This window comes from Sinocyclocheilus anshuiensis, unplaced genomic scaffold (genome assembly GCF_001515605.1).
Source record: "Sinocyclocheilus anshuiensis isolate Anshui unplaced genomic scaffold, SAMN03320099.WGS_v1.1 scaffold773, whole genome shotgun sequence".
NCBI classification, from domain to species: domain Eukaryota; kingdom Metazoa; phylum Chordata; class Actinopteri; order Cypriniformes; family Cyprinidae; genus Sinocyclocheilus; species Sinocyclocheilus anshuiensis.
In genome coordinates, this window is record NW_015539930.1 from 450,571 (window position 1) to 465,513 (window position 14,943).

The 14,943-nt window shown below is 36.3% G+C and overlaps 1 protein-coding gene across 1 annotated transcript in view; it reads right to left on the reverse strand.

Moving 5' to 3' along the window:
• LOC107686847 (transcriptional enhancer factor TEF-1-like) overlaps nt 1-14,943 on the reverse strand; it is an 84,389-nt gene that overhangs the window by 68,064 nt on the left and 1,382 nt on the right. The window lies entirely within an intron of this gene.

The window sequence follows — 14,943 nt, forward strand, 5'->3', positions numbered from 1 at the left end:
AAAGTTGAATACTGATAAAAAAAAATTCAATTAAATGAAAACAATGTAATGTTGCCTTCAAGTATTTCACTTCAATTTTTGCCATAATTTTAACTTAACGGCACGCATGATTATTAGATATAGGCCTACTACTTTAAAACAGACTTAATACTGTTGGAATTTCTAATTAAAATTAGTTGCACAGTTTTGTTTTTTTCTGTCCTTCTAACTTTTTTTGGCAATATTGTTTTTTATTAGCATTAGAGATGTACCAATAATTGTAATGCCTTGGCCAAAAACCAATAAATATTGCAATATTATAACTCTGAACAAAATAATAATAATAATTAAAAACTAAAAGGAATTTATTGTATGCTACAAATGAGTTTAAATATATGAAAATGAATGAATATTTCTTTTGAAATGTATATGATGCATTAATATACTGTATAATGTATATACTGTATTAATACCTCAGCAAGAGCACATTTTGACCATGAAGTTCATTTGATTTGCACATACAGCCGTTACGACGAAACCTACATACAAATAAGTGACTGGTATAGTTACATTTTTAATATAGACTTGGAACTGACACTTGCAAACTGCAAACACTTTGCTCACCTAATGAAACAACTGAACTACCACAAAGATTACAGAAAGACAGACAAAGTGAGATTGCCTTATGGCGCAGCAGCTCACAGACACACACAGCTAAAAAGCCTTGACAAATGCATTTTGGCATGAGTGAAAAAGGATGTAGCTGGAAGCCTCTCCATTTTGATTCATTAAAAATTACACTATAATGGAGAAACAAGTGCTGCTCTGTGCTCAAACAATGTGAGCACCTGCATGTTGCTCAGAGGGCGCGCTTACACATAATACCTAAAGGAAAAAACCTTTTCGCTCATTTTCCTTTGAATATCTTAAACCAAATTTTGTTTCCCAGCCCAAAATTAATTCACAGAACAAAGTATATCACATATTAAAATATTTTAAATTACATTTCAACATTATCTTTCATCTGAATGTCTACTTTTTGTATTCATCTTGCTGAAGTATGTGAAACTATTTATAAAAAGTTATATAAAAAGATATTTTGAATATTATTCTTTTACTGGGAAGCAGAAGATCTTGTTGTGTTGAACTGCATCAGGCCTGGCCTGGTTGTGTTTAGATATGAAAACACTGCTTCTTATCATCATCATATTGCCTGACTTTAGGAAACAATCCAATATTATTTTATTCTGTTGTTCAAAACTTGTATAGTGACATGAATAATCATGATTGTGATCATACGAGCCCACAGTTTCCTACAGGATTGACTGTTATTTGTAATTTTCCTCCTTCTTCATACATTATACAGCAGCTGCCAATCAAGCTGTAATTCCCTGTACTGGCCTGAGGCACTAAACCAAACACCGTTAACCTTCTGCACACATTAGAGACTCATTCACTTCTATACCTCTCTATGCATGCATATGTGTGTGTATATGTGCAAGCTTTTGTGTCTGTGTGCTCAAGTGTGTCAGCACATTTGTGTTGCATTATATGTGTGTGATGCTGATAATACACCAGCAGATCTGAGCCAGGATGTACCCGAACATGCCTCCCTCACAACTCGATGCCATTATATAGTCTCTCCCACAACAACTCCAGAGCTCGGGATACGGAAGAGAGGAAACGTATGAGAGGTTTTGAACATGTCTGTGGGGAGTTTCATCATTGTCATTAAAGTGAACATCCAATTATTCGGATTATTTAAAACCAGTGAGTCACATGTGGGTGAACAAGTTATTAGTGAAGTACTGTATAAATGTGCACAGTAACTACTGTGAGTACACAGATTTTATGCTTTTCTGCTGCGATATAATGACTATATTACATTATTAGCATAATTCTTATGCTAATTCATATATCGGTTAGGAATCTCAAAAAAGGTTTATGAATGTGCTTTTTAAGGGGTTACTCTTTTGTGGTGGGAATTTGCATTTCAATAGCATATTTGTGTTTGTACATCTCTTCTTGTAGTGGTATGCGCTCTGCTCCAAGTCTCGTAAGGCATCATGCTTCATGTGCTACGGCCGTTTGAATTATTTCACAATACTGAAAACACCAATTTGCATGTTCATTAACTTGTCATTATTATATCAAACTATTCTGGATAATTATAATATACAGGGGAATTGTGTAAAGGTTTATAAGTAGAGCTACATAGATCTGGATCCTTTTTAAATTTTCTGCAGAAGAAATTTAAATATGGAAAAATGCACTGAATGAGGTTGAGAGGACTACACTATTATTAGTAGAGAAAAAGCATTATATAGTCATCTAAAATATTTTTCGAACATGCAAGGTGTAATGGATGTGTAGAACTTTGTCAATGGCGAGCTTTTGAATTCTGTGGAAATCTGCAAAGCTTTCTATGTTAAGTCTGTGGATGCTGCTTCCAAGCAAACCCAAACATGAGGGAGTTTTTTCTTGTGGGATGCTAGTTGGGAATTGCAAGCCACTAATCACAATAAAGTTCTATACAAATATATTAAATGGAATTTAATAAACAGGAATGTAACGAATTGATAGTCTTAAAAAAAAAAAATTCTCCAAAAAGGTTTCATTTAATTTCAGCATTAGTAAATTGTATTGCTTTTTTGCTCTTCAAGACAACTAGAACTAAAACTATCAAAAATATTTTTTCTTAAACTGAAAAAGTTTAAGAAAACTTAAAAAAAAAAACTTTTTATTAACTTTTTAATTTAAATCAAAATAAATTAAAGCCAAATAGATATTTGAAAAAAAAATAAAGAAAATGATAAAAGCTAAAAAATTTTAACTAAAAATACAAAAAAAAAAGCTAATTAAAAATATTAATAAATGCTACAACAGAACATACATAATATTAAAATAACTGGATTTGGATTTTTTTTTCAACTGTATTAGGAAATACATTTTTAAGAAAAATAAATTGAAATCGCTGACATATAGTAAGACCTACTAAATTAATATAGAGAGCACAGCTCAAATAATTTGGTCTTGTAAGGAAGCAGAGGAGAAATATATCAAATTCAAATTGTAATCTGACTTATGATTGCTGATTAAAAAGTGAAAACTTGCAGTTGCTACAACCAGTAAATTTCAATGATAAATTCAGAACCAAACCAAGTCAAATAGTCATTTGGGCAGCCCTCAAATTAGTCAACTTTGAAATTACGTAGTTTTGCGCATTTTTTTTTAGCTTGAACTAGGCGAAAGCAACAGCGCAGAACATTCACAGGTGCAAGATAAGTGGCTCTCCACTAACTTTAGTGAGAACGGCTTCCTATATCTCTGCCTCTGGTCACAAGTCTGTCAAAGCCGAAGTCTAGTGTGCCACAGCCTGTTAGAACACTAATTATCACAGCTTCTAAGAGGCAGGAATGTCACCTGTGGAAACAGTTGCAGCCTTAACAAATAATTGCATGTTCCTATCTGCCCGTCTCCAGCACCATGGAAATGGTCTTATTAGTGAGATAAAGGAGGAAGCAGACAACAAGTGAATGCCATGGTGAGAGCGACCCGTGGCTGTGACATGGCATGATGGGAGATGACACTTATCGACAGATTACATAAACCACTCGGGTTCTAGTTAAGCAGGAATTTGGCTCCCTAAATGAAGAGAACCAATTTCAGCCATCGCACAGGGCCGAGGTAATGAAATAGAAGATGAGAGGTCTGAAATGTAATTTTCCGTGTGGACTCCTTTTGTGCTGTTATCTCTGAAGGTGCTATAATGGTTCGGTGAACGACTTTCACTGACCCCATAATGACCCACGGTGGTTAAGGTCTCTGAATGAAGAACTATAATTGCCATATAATTACTAAATACCTCATATTGTGCATTATTTGCTGTGGGGAATTATTTCAGTAATGTCTGAAGTATTTCGAAGTATGCTTGTTTGGAACAAGCAGCATCAAATTATGCATATTCACAGCAGCGAGACATAACTGAGATTCCAGGCGCCGCATCCGTCCTCCTAACAAATTCATTAACGCTGGAATGTTTGAAACGACTTTAGTACAACACATGAACCTTGAGAGGCGATTTTACAAATTTTTCAGTCTAAATTGAAAAGAACCATTCAAATTTCATTAACATTGTTTGCATAATAACATATTTTCATTGAAACAAAAGTCTACAATGACTGAAATGAAATCAAAATGCTTCATCAAAATGCCTTGTCAGCCAATTATCAGTTTTCTTGTTGCATGTAACTTACTAGGTCTTGCGATATTTCTTTCTTTGAATATTTCAACTTTTCTTATTTGTTTTTGAAATATTTTTGAAATTAAACAAGTATCGAAACATCATTAGGAATGCTTTTTGAGTTTTTCCCAAGTCTATGAACTCTCCAGGAACCTCTGGTTGTGCGGAGAGAAGATCAATTGATCTGTTTTGTACTGGATCTTTCTGCTGGTTTCATGAATAAATCTAAAGTCCCAGAGCACTGATGAATCAATGATTGAGTCTCTCACGACCAATCTCCTAAAGCAGACGGCAAAGGTCCAGTGGAGTGGACGGCCACTGGCGCTCTCCTGCTGGCAAGACCCAAGCGTTTATTTCATGCCTCTTTAAACCGACAGGGTTAGATGCGGTGAAACCGTCTGATAGTATCCAACTCAAACCTGAGGCCTGAAGCTTACCGCCCGGTGCTGCAACTCTGGGCCGCTTTGGGATCAATTTCTGCTGGCCAGAGTGCTGGATTGATTTACAGGGCCTGTCAAAACAACTTTCTCCACCTGCCTCCAATGTGCCACAATCATGTGCAATGTTTGGCCCATCACACCGATGGCACATGGAAGGGCAGAAGCATTGGTCCCATTTCCTGCCTGAGGCTCAAAGTAATATTTTACACAAACATGAAAATTTTGTAATCATTTACTCACCCTCATGTCATTCCAAACCCGTATGATTTTGGTTCTTCCGTTGTTTTAAAGAATATTCATTCATGCTCAATTCCATACAAAGTGAACGGTGACCAAAAAAAAGGATACTGAAAAAGTAGTCCAACCACTCGTGCAATTCATTCCAAGTCTTCCTTACAAAAGCTTAGTGTGAGGAACATATAGAAATGTAAGCTTTAATCTTATTTGTGCAACTTGAATATGCACATATTACGAGAAACATTTGATGGAGCAATTTTGAATAGACATCAATGTAATTATCAAGGATAAACAATGTAAATTTGATTGCATGCAAATGAACAAATTCTGCTCTTTGTGTTACAAAATAGAAAACAATCAGGTTTGGAATGAAATTAATGCATTTCTTTAAATAGCACAGCCTCAAACAATAAAGATTCAACCCTCTACATTGCGACTAAATCACTAAAATTGTCACTCTGTGCGACTAAATGTTGTCTCACATTAGCCATTGGCTAATAAATTCTTAGATTTTTCTCACCAGTGTGTGAGTTGGAGACTAAGTATAAGTTTAGCACAGATATATTTTCACTCTGACTGAGCGCTTCAGAGTTTCAATCTCCATCAAGAGATCCGTGCTGTTTTTTAATTCATCTCAATGGATGCGTAGCATACCTGTATTTGGCGGACTTGTAAACTCTAGTGAAGATGCACGACTCGCTGTCGCTGTGCTGAGAGCACTGTTTGTCATACACACGCAAACAAAGAGAGAGAGAGTGAGAGAGAGAGAGAGTCTTACATACCATGCAGAATTGACGAGCTACATTTAAACGCTATTCCTTGTTGTATTTTCCTGTCAAAATAACGGAGTTAATTTGGAATTCTTCAGCTTTTAAGAACAACCATAAGATAATGCCAGTTTCTCCGGTAGTGGGCTGAACTAATGCGCAAACGGCAATCTCATTGACTGGTGCTCACCTATAATCGTCCATGTTTTGATTTCAGGAAATCAGCTGACAGCGTGATTAATATTCATGAACCCAGCAGCTCATTAATCCTTAGTGAGTTTTATATTGTTATTAGTAGTAGAATTTGAAGTATTATTGTTATTATTCTCGTATCAGTATTATTGTTCGTTTTTTTCTTATAGAAACACTGAATGACCAACAATATCTTAAGCATCACCACCAGTCCTAAGTTCAGTTAAAATGACAAATATGCATTCATATTACAAAGTTTTAATTCTAATGACTAAAGTTCTATCATTAAATAATGCTTGATTATCATAATATCATATTATAATGCTTGACTGACTGATGTTAAGAATGTACTTTCAGATATTTAATAAGCTTTTTATATATACAGTATATATATATATATATATGTAGTGCGTAGAGGGTTGAAGAGTTCAATTATACTTCAGTATTGTTGACCTTATCCATGCTTCTTTAGAATGCATTAGTTGAACTTATTAAAATAGCATGTCTATCACAATATGAATCAAATTCCAGCATCCCAACTTGCGTAGATGTTAAGCAAGTGTGGAAATAGTGCATATAAAGCAAGTAATAAAAGCTGTTAGTAAATCCTGCTCTTGATACGAGATTTCCCAGCCAGAGCCGAGGACACGGGCCGAGCGACATGTGGTGAGGCATGAGGAATGAAATGGCAGTGATGAGCAGAGAAGCCATCTGCATTTCACAAGTCCCAGCATGTCAAAGACAGCGTCTGTTTGGAGTGCACCTCCATCTGTCATAAATCACTTCTTCCCACCACAGCACTAATGGCGGAAAGGTCACATGGAATTTACTGACATGCTGTTTGTTTGTCATCCATCGGCAAAGGGATGCGCTTGTGTTTATTGGTGCTTCATGAGCAGCGGAGACCAGATGAGACCCATACACTGGGCTCTGCACTAATATGCTAGTAAAACTGCCCGGCTGGTCAGGTTGAGCAAAGCTAATTAAAAATATTATTTTGAAAGAGTATCGCTTCAAAAAGTTCACTGACAATCAATCGTGACCGTACTACAAAATGTTAAAGTTTCTTAAAACCTCTAATACAAGTTTACAATTACAACAGCTTCCTTAAAGGGATAGTTCACCTAAAAAGGAAAATTCTGTCATCATTTACTCACCCTCATGTTGCAAACATAATAACATATATGAATTTCTTTCGTCTGTTGTACACAAAAGATATTTTGAAGAATGTTGGTAACCAAACAGTTGCTGGTAGCCATAGACTTCCATAGTATTTTTCCTTACTGTGGAAGTCAATGGCTCCCAGCAACTGTTTGGTTACCAAAATTCTTCAAAATATCTTCTTTTATGTTCCACACTAGAAACAAACTCATACAGGTTTGGAACAACTCGAGGGTGATTAAATAATGACAATTTTCATGTTTGGGTGATCTCTTTAAGAAGCCATTAAGGCCCCGTTCACACGGAGACGCGTTTAGCTTTATACGCATAAATTCTGTATTGTATAGGCATTTCGTCCACACGGATCCGGCGTTTTGGGAGAGTGAAACCGATATTTTTTTAAACCGGGTCCCAGAGTGGATAAATCTGAAAACGCTGCCCGTATACGCATAAATTCTGTATTGTATAGGCATTTCGTCCACACGGATCCGGCGTTTTGGGAGAGTTTTGGGATAAATCTGAAAACGCTGCCCTTGCGTTTTCGTGTGGACAGCGAAAATCTATTTCATTTTGTTGTATTTAGGTTGATTCAGTAATGTTTAGCAATATTTTTTTACTTTACCACATTTTCAGGTTAATATTTTTCAGAATAATTTCTATAATGTAAATGTTTTAAAAAAGTATATTATGACATTTCAAGTGTAATACTACATATACATTTTTAGCTTATGTTGTTATAATATAAATACTGAGGCTCTTTAGTATATTCAGCATAAACCAACACTGCAAAATCCAAAAATAAAGTGTTTATTCAAGTCAAAAATTGTATTTTTAAATCAGCCTTACAAATTAGGTTAGACCATCAAAAGTCATTTTTATGGGACCAGTCAAATAGAAAATAGATCCTTTAGGAAATATTTGCCACTTTTTCCAGTGTACTTATAGCTATACTTGACTGTTTTTAGATTAAAGTTTAAAGAATAAACCATATAAGTTGAAGTGTGTAATTTGTTTGCTAGTGGTGAGCCACTAACTGTACTGCAAAAACTGATTCAGTCTTCCATTGTTCGCAAAAAACAGGGAATCCCACCCCCCACTCACGCCACTGGCTGAGCCAGAAGTAGACATGTTGAGCAGCTCAAACAAACTGTTTAAAAAGCACCACAAGGTCAGTTTTTACACAAATGCTTTATTTAAAGGTGTCTCTGTTAAAGGGATAATTTACCCCAAAAAAGAGAATACTGTCATCATTTACTCACCCTCGCGTATAGCCTAGTTACAAACTTGAACACAAAAGAAGAAATTTGAAGAATGTTGGGAACCAAACAGCATTGAAGCCTATTGGCTTGAGACACTGAGACATTTCTCAAAATATCTTATTTTATGTTCCAAGGAAGAAAACAGTTTTGGGTGGAGTATCCCTTTAATATAAAAAAGATGCACTTCACCTTTAAATCAATGGATGAATTACATAGCAAATGTTTCCAGCAACTGTAACCTTTATATTAAAAAAAAGCCAAACCCCTGTCATTTAGTATTTGCATAAGGCATCGGAGAGGTTAAGCGGTGTTTACAAAGCTGAAGGCCGCACTGTAGCAAGATTTCAAACTCATTGAGCATGCCCACTTTGCATACTAATGTCCAGAGGTAGCTTAAAGCCTGTATCTTCCCCCTGTAAATCCAGGCCAGCTCCAGGGCAGAGGGAATCTGCCCGGGCTCCGCCGCTCATGATAACAATACAGCAGCAATTAATGAAAGGCCTGCTAGGGATTTATTATGACGGAGGAGACCAGAAAACGGTGCCAGAGATCCTGGACGCTCGACACTTGAATACAGGCCACAAATTATAAACAGTTTCAGTAAATGAAGTGACTAAAAAAAAAGCCAAACCCCTGTCATTTAGTATTTGCATAAGGCATCGGAGAGGTTAAGCGGTGTTTACAAAGTTGAAGGCCGCACTGTAGCAAGATTTCAAACTCATTGAGCATGCCCACTTTGCATACTAATGTCCAGAGGTAGCTTAAAGCCTGTATCTTCCCCCTGTAAATCCAGGCCAGCTCCAGGGCAGAGGGAATCTGCCCGGGCTCCGCCGCTCATGATAACAATACAGCAGCAATTAATGAAAGGCCTGCTAGGGATTTATTATGACGGAGGAGACCAGAAAACGGTGCCAGAGATCCTGGACGCTCGACACTTGAATACAGGCCACAAATTATAAACAGTTTCAGTAAATGAAGTGACTGGGTGTCTTTGTTCCACAGACGTACATCTTCCTATTGCTAGCAAGGAACAGGGCGCTCTAACCACTAGCGTGGCCAGCTCTGGGAAAGGAAGTTATTGAAGCCTGGATTTCCTGCTTTCAGCTGTGGCCAAGAACTTGGAGGTTTATGGCGGTTTCAAGAACTGACTCATCTAATGATTCATGGATCAGAGATTGCTTTTCACATGTGTCTGGTCATGGAAAAACTTGTTGAATAAGAACATATAACATTTTGGAATGCCAAAGACGGCTGAAGAGCACAATATTATTAGATATAAGCATACGTTCTTCAGAATAACTGTTGTTCGGAAGCCATTTCTATCAACATTAATTTCTTCCTCTGAACTGACTAAGCCCTCCATCTGGTTTGAATTACAAGGCTATAACTTTGAAGTGTTGGAACTGGTCTTGCTCGTCCTTTCAGTTTTAACAACAAGCAAAAATGCTCTTGTATTCACAGAAAATCTCTTCTACTAGGAATGTTAACTTGGAGAACACTCCAAAATCAGGCGACAATTAAACTTCAAACTAAAGTGGTCTCAGTGTTTTAAATATAAAAATCACTCCAAAGCATATTAGTGCATCATAATCACTACCACAGCTGACAGGCCAAGTCCGAATTTATAACATTTTTTTTTAAAGATTACCAGCAGGGGGCAAAACACAAACAGTGCTTGCACAAATGGTCGTCAGGACCAAAGTGCGCTCCGTGGTTGGCAGTCATTTTATGGCAGTTGTCCTGAAACACATTTACTTACATGACATCAGCGGCTAAGAGCCAGCTTTTCATTTTGGTGGCAATTTACCTCAGCTTCTTTAAGGGCTTGTTGTTATAACTAAACAGCAGACCACACTCAGTTATTCCCTTGGAGAATCAATTTACCGCGGGGTCGTGCTCAGACTCCAGGCTACCAGTTTCTGTTTGTAACACAATATTAAACGACCACAAATTTTTAAAAGTAGCAAATGATCATTCGATTTAACCTGCGTTAGATCAGTAAACATAAAAGCAGCGAGTGACACACTGTATTAAAATGTGACTTTTTGAAGATTAAGAAAGATTAAGTTTTAAGATAATTAAAAACAACTTTAAAATATATATGTATATTTTGTTGTTTTAAAGTACTAAATGTTTACTTGAATAATTTCTTTAAAAATGTGTTTATTTTGAGAATTTCAGAAATACATGTACTATCATTTTTAGAATCATTTATAAAAATATATTTTATATACCATTGCGTTGTTGTTATTATACGTTGCGTTATTTTAATTTATTTAGGGCTATATTAATATTTAACATTATTTAACAAGTGTTTATTAGCATTAATTTTTGTGTGGTATCAAATTATTAAGAAACATGAAATATTGCTATCAGTTACTCAAATTGTAGTGTTTAGTATTGTGGTATTTGGTATATTCGCTTTTATGGGTTCTTTTAGTGGGGTGGTGTTTAACTTTACGCTTCTCGCTGATAACAGATACGGCTCCCTATAAACACGAATGTGAACAACAGCCAAAGTATTTGTGATAAAACTGATGGAAAAGTAAACCAGACTGATTGTTGGAAATACTTCCAGGTATAGTCTGAGAGAACCGGGCAAAGGCAGTTTATTTTACACAAATGCAACTTAAATCAGTTCATGTGAATGAATATAAATAATTCCAGCACTGAAACATTAAAAACAGATTGGCCCTAAATTCATAACTCAATTTAAACATTAGTGTGAAAGTGCATTGAGTGAACAGTGAACAATACATGATGGGCGTTGATTAGTTTTAAAATGTCATTGTAGCAGCTGCGGTTTTGATGCTTGCGGTAGTGACTAGCGAGTTGCTAAAGAGTCAATCTTTGGTACATTTGATGTTAATAACCAACATTCAACCATTATGACACATTTCCTTTTTTCTCCGTCCAGCATATCTGATTCATTTTCTTCAAAACATTGCATTGTGTTACAAACAAAAATGGAGGGTCCATCCAGAGATCATAAATACATCTGTTGAGTTCATCAATCAGGAAAGAGTGACTAATACTTGGGTTTGTACAAAACGGCATCTGATCGGTTCAGCTCTTTATTTAAAACAGCTGTTTCCATTACTTGAAGAATGCACTTGTGAGTAGAGACAAGAATATTGCTGCAAAATACAACATCCTTGTATTCACTAAATATAATACGGAATTTATGGGTCTGAGAGTAACGCAATTTCAATTCTCTGTGTGTATGTGCTGTACATGTGGAAGAATTGACAATAAAGCAGACTTGACTTGACTTGACTTGAATACAGAATTCCTTCTTAACGTTCGCCTGCTATTATGTAAATCATTAAAAGCAGGACCTTCCAAGGACCTCATATTTTCCATGGCTTTGATTTTTTCCCCCTCCCGGCGATAATCTTAATTCCTGTTCGACCACCACAGATAGATTCTAATAGGAAATTATGCCTATGAAGAGTAAAACACACAGGACGTGGCTGTTTGTGTTGGTCTGTCTCCCAGCAGAGTTTAGTAGTTCACATTACCCCTGACCACAGAGCACAGCAAAGTGAGTTAGCTGCTTCTAGAAGTGGCAAAGGCACTTTTGTGCGGTTCATTCATATCTGTTGCAGCCTTGTTGACGTAAACCCTATTTCATAGTGTATCGCCATTATAAACCTATTTGTTCCACTCTGCCCACCGAGTGAACATAAATCACATGCAGTCAATTAAAAAATCAACATGTGAGAGAACATACGCCTAGCGAGGCCGAGCATATTTCTGAATGCCTATTGCTTGTTTTTAATGTGCCAGGTTTTAATACAAGAAAACCTCTCATTTGGACATTATTCAAAACAACTCATTAAATGATTCACTAGAATGATGCAATGTTTCAATCAGGGGGTCTTGTCAGTACAAAAGTGGATCGACCATAGGCTTTTGGAAACCACACGTAGATTTTGATTGAACAGTTTATTGTAGTACTACTAAAAATATATTGAACTTGCATATACTACAATTGATTTTTCCGTACATTTCTGCCATATGTACATAAACTGACAGTCATCACTGATAAGCTACTACTAAATATTGTAGAAACTTAATTTTCAGTAAAGTTGCTTTGCAACGATTTGTATCGTAAAAAGTGCTATACAAATAAACTTGAATTGAATTGAATTGAACTACATATTCCTATTGTATCTGATTTCCATCAGTCATTTGGACACACATTTCAAAATGGACTGTTAGCAAACATCCCACACGGGAACATAAAAAATACAAACCGAGGAAATGCTATTGTTTAGCATGCAGGATGTCAGTAAGACTAGAGTATTCTCCGACTTCGGTTTGACTTTTTGATCATTCATTCTTTTCATAGAAACTTCTTACAAACAATTCGATGGCAGTCAACAGAAAGTCGGCGACTCAAATATGAAGCGATTTAAAATGCCACTGATAAGCTAAGTGAACAACAGATAACGTATCTGAAGCATACATGGGCCATATGGTGCCACGGCCGCTGCCGCCTGTTGCTGGCATAACAATAGCATGGACAACAAATGACGGGCACAGTATTAGCTTGGATTCCCTGAGCAGTAAACGTGAGAGCAAACGTTCATATTTGCATTTTTTTTCTCTTACAGGTGCAGAAAGGGTCTAAACCAGATGTCTGCTTGAGCACAACACTGTTTGCCTTCTACAGTTCAATGGCCTCACACACACTCCTCCCCGGCTCAGCAACAGGAAAAACAATAGGTTCTCTCTGTGCACTCCCGTTCCCCCACAATCCTCCATTCCCAGAGGTAACTCAATCCACTATGTCTGAGCAATGCACCTATTCTCTTCTCATTTCACAACTGAAAGACTGCTTTCTTCCTGAGCCACGCCGGAGAGCACCACTGAAACAGAAAGTATTGAAATTAATGTTTTTTCCTTCCATTATTTATGGTCAGTGACATGCGATTTTCCTTAACAGAGATTGTAGCCCTATTTTTGAAAAGGGCAATTCGCTACTTTTAGAAGCTAAACCAACAGCTTCATTTGAAAAGGATACAGTAGGAAAATAAGCTCCAAAAAGTTTTCTCGGTTGTGTTTTGAGCAATAAGTAACTATTTAAAACTCCACTATATGTAACACATACTCAATTCACATTTTAGATCTACACTAAATGTGAAAGATGCAGTACTGTTTGTGATATGCTGTTCATAGACAATCGATCTCTCATTCATAAATAATAATAATATATTAATAACACACTAACAACACATAACTTACAATAAAAACTACACTCAGGCAACCCGGTTAAGACAAATTAGCAATATACTAACAAAGAACACATTAAGTAAAGGTTAAGTTTGCAACTATTTAGTCATAGCATCAAAAAATATTTCTACTCTGAATGTACGGTTTCTTTTTTTTATATGTAGCTAATGAGTACTTTGATAAGGTTCCTCTATTTTCGAACCATCTGATCAAGAGTCAGATGTTTGACATTAAGTGATGGATTCAATGTGAGACAACGTTTCATTCTCTCACTTGAAAATGTCAAGCAAGCGTGTGTTCAACAGGTCTATGTGTGCACTGCATAACACTGAGCACAAAGCACTTATTGCTATGCCAATTTTACACAACAAGCAGATTTGCTTCTCATCACTGTGATACTGTATGTCAGAGGTTGCATCTGATAGAAGTCGATCTGTTTACTGTAGTACATGATAATGGCCCAGTTAGAGGACACAAACAACACATTGTGTCTCTCGGACCCTAAAAGGGCCAATGTGAAATATAAGACAATAATTAACTACAAGAAAAGAGGTCTTTTCCCAAAAAGACACAATAGAGGAACTTGTTTCCTGTTAAGTATTAAAGTCCAGAATAGGCTAAGGGGCTGCGGTTTTAAAGCTTTTGCATTAGAAAGACAATAAATACATAATAAAACAGCTACTGTATTCTCTTTATTGTGTAAAATGTGAAAAAGTGTAGCTGATACCTTTAGCTATTTCTACCTGCCCTGTAATCAGTTTGTTTCCATCCATTCACAATCATTTCTGTCATTTCTACTCAATTCTGTAAGTATGTTGTGAACTCAGTTTTCATTAAAGATGACAATTGAATTGGTCCAAAAAAGTCAAATGACCTGCAGGTTGTGACTTGGGCATCACTGATTTACTTAGCACATTTTTAGTGCTGTAAAATTTGCTCAACCGTTTTCTAGTTTCCACTAAAATACGTTTCTACAGTTAAAGCTGTAATAAATCATTAGGGCTCTAATTTCAAGAAGCTTTCACAAGCTTTATGGTGACTAATACTGTTACAGTTTTATTACAATAGTAATAACAGTACGTTTGCATAATGGATGAATCATAATTAGCTTGAGTATATAGAATTTAGTATAAGCTAAAAGTGAAACTCACAGCTCGTTTTATTTTGGGGTTTAAGCAGCTGGAGGTGTGAATGAGGAACAGATGCATGTGTGATTTCACAATGAATGAATTCACAAAAGGACAGTGAAATGGTTGAAAACGTCAAACATTGTAGAATGACAATCTATACGCCATTAGCTAGAAGCCTGGATAGTTAGTGGAGTTGGTAAAGCCTACACTCTAAAAAATGCTGGGTTAAATATAACCCAGTGCTAGGTTAAAAAGGGACAAACCCAGCTATTGGGTTGTTTTGACCCAGCGGGTGGG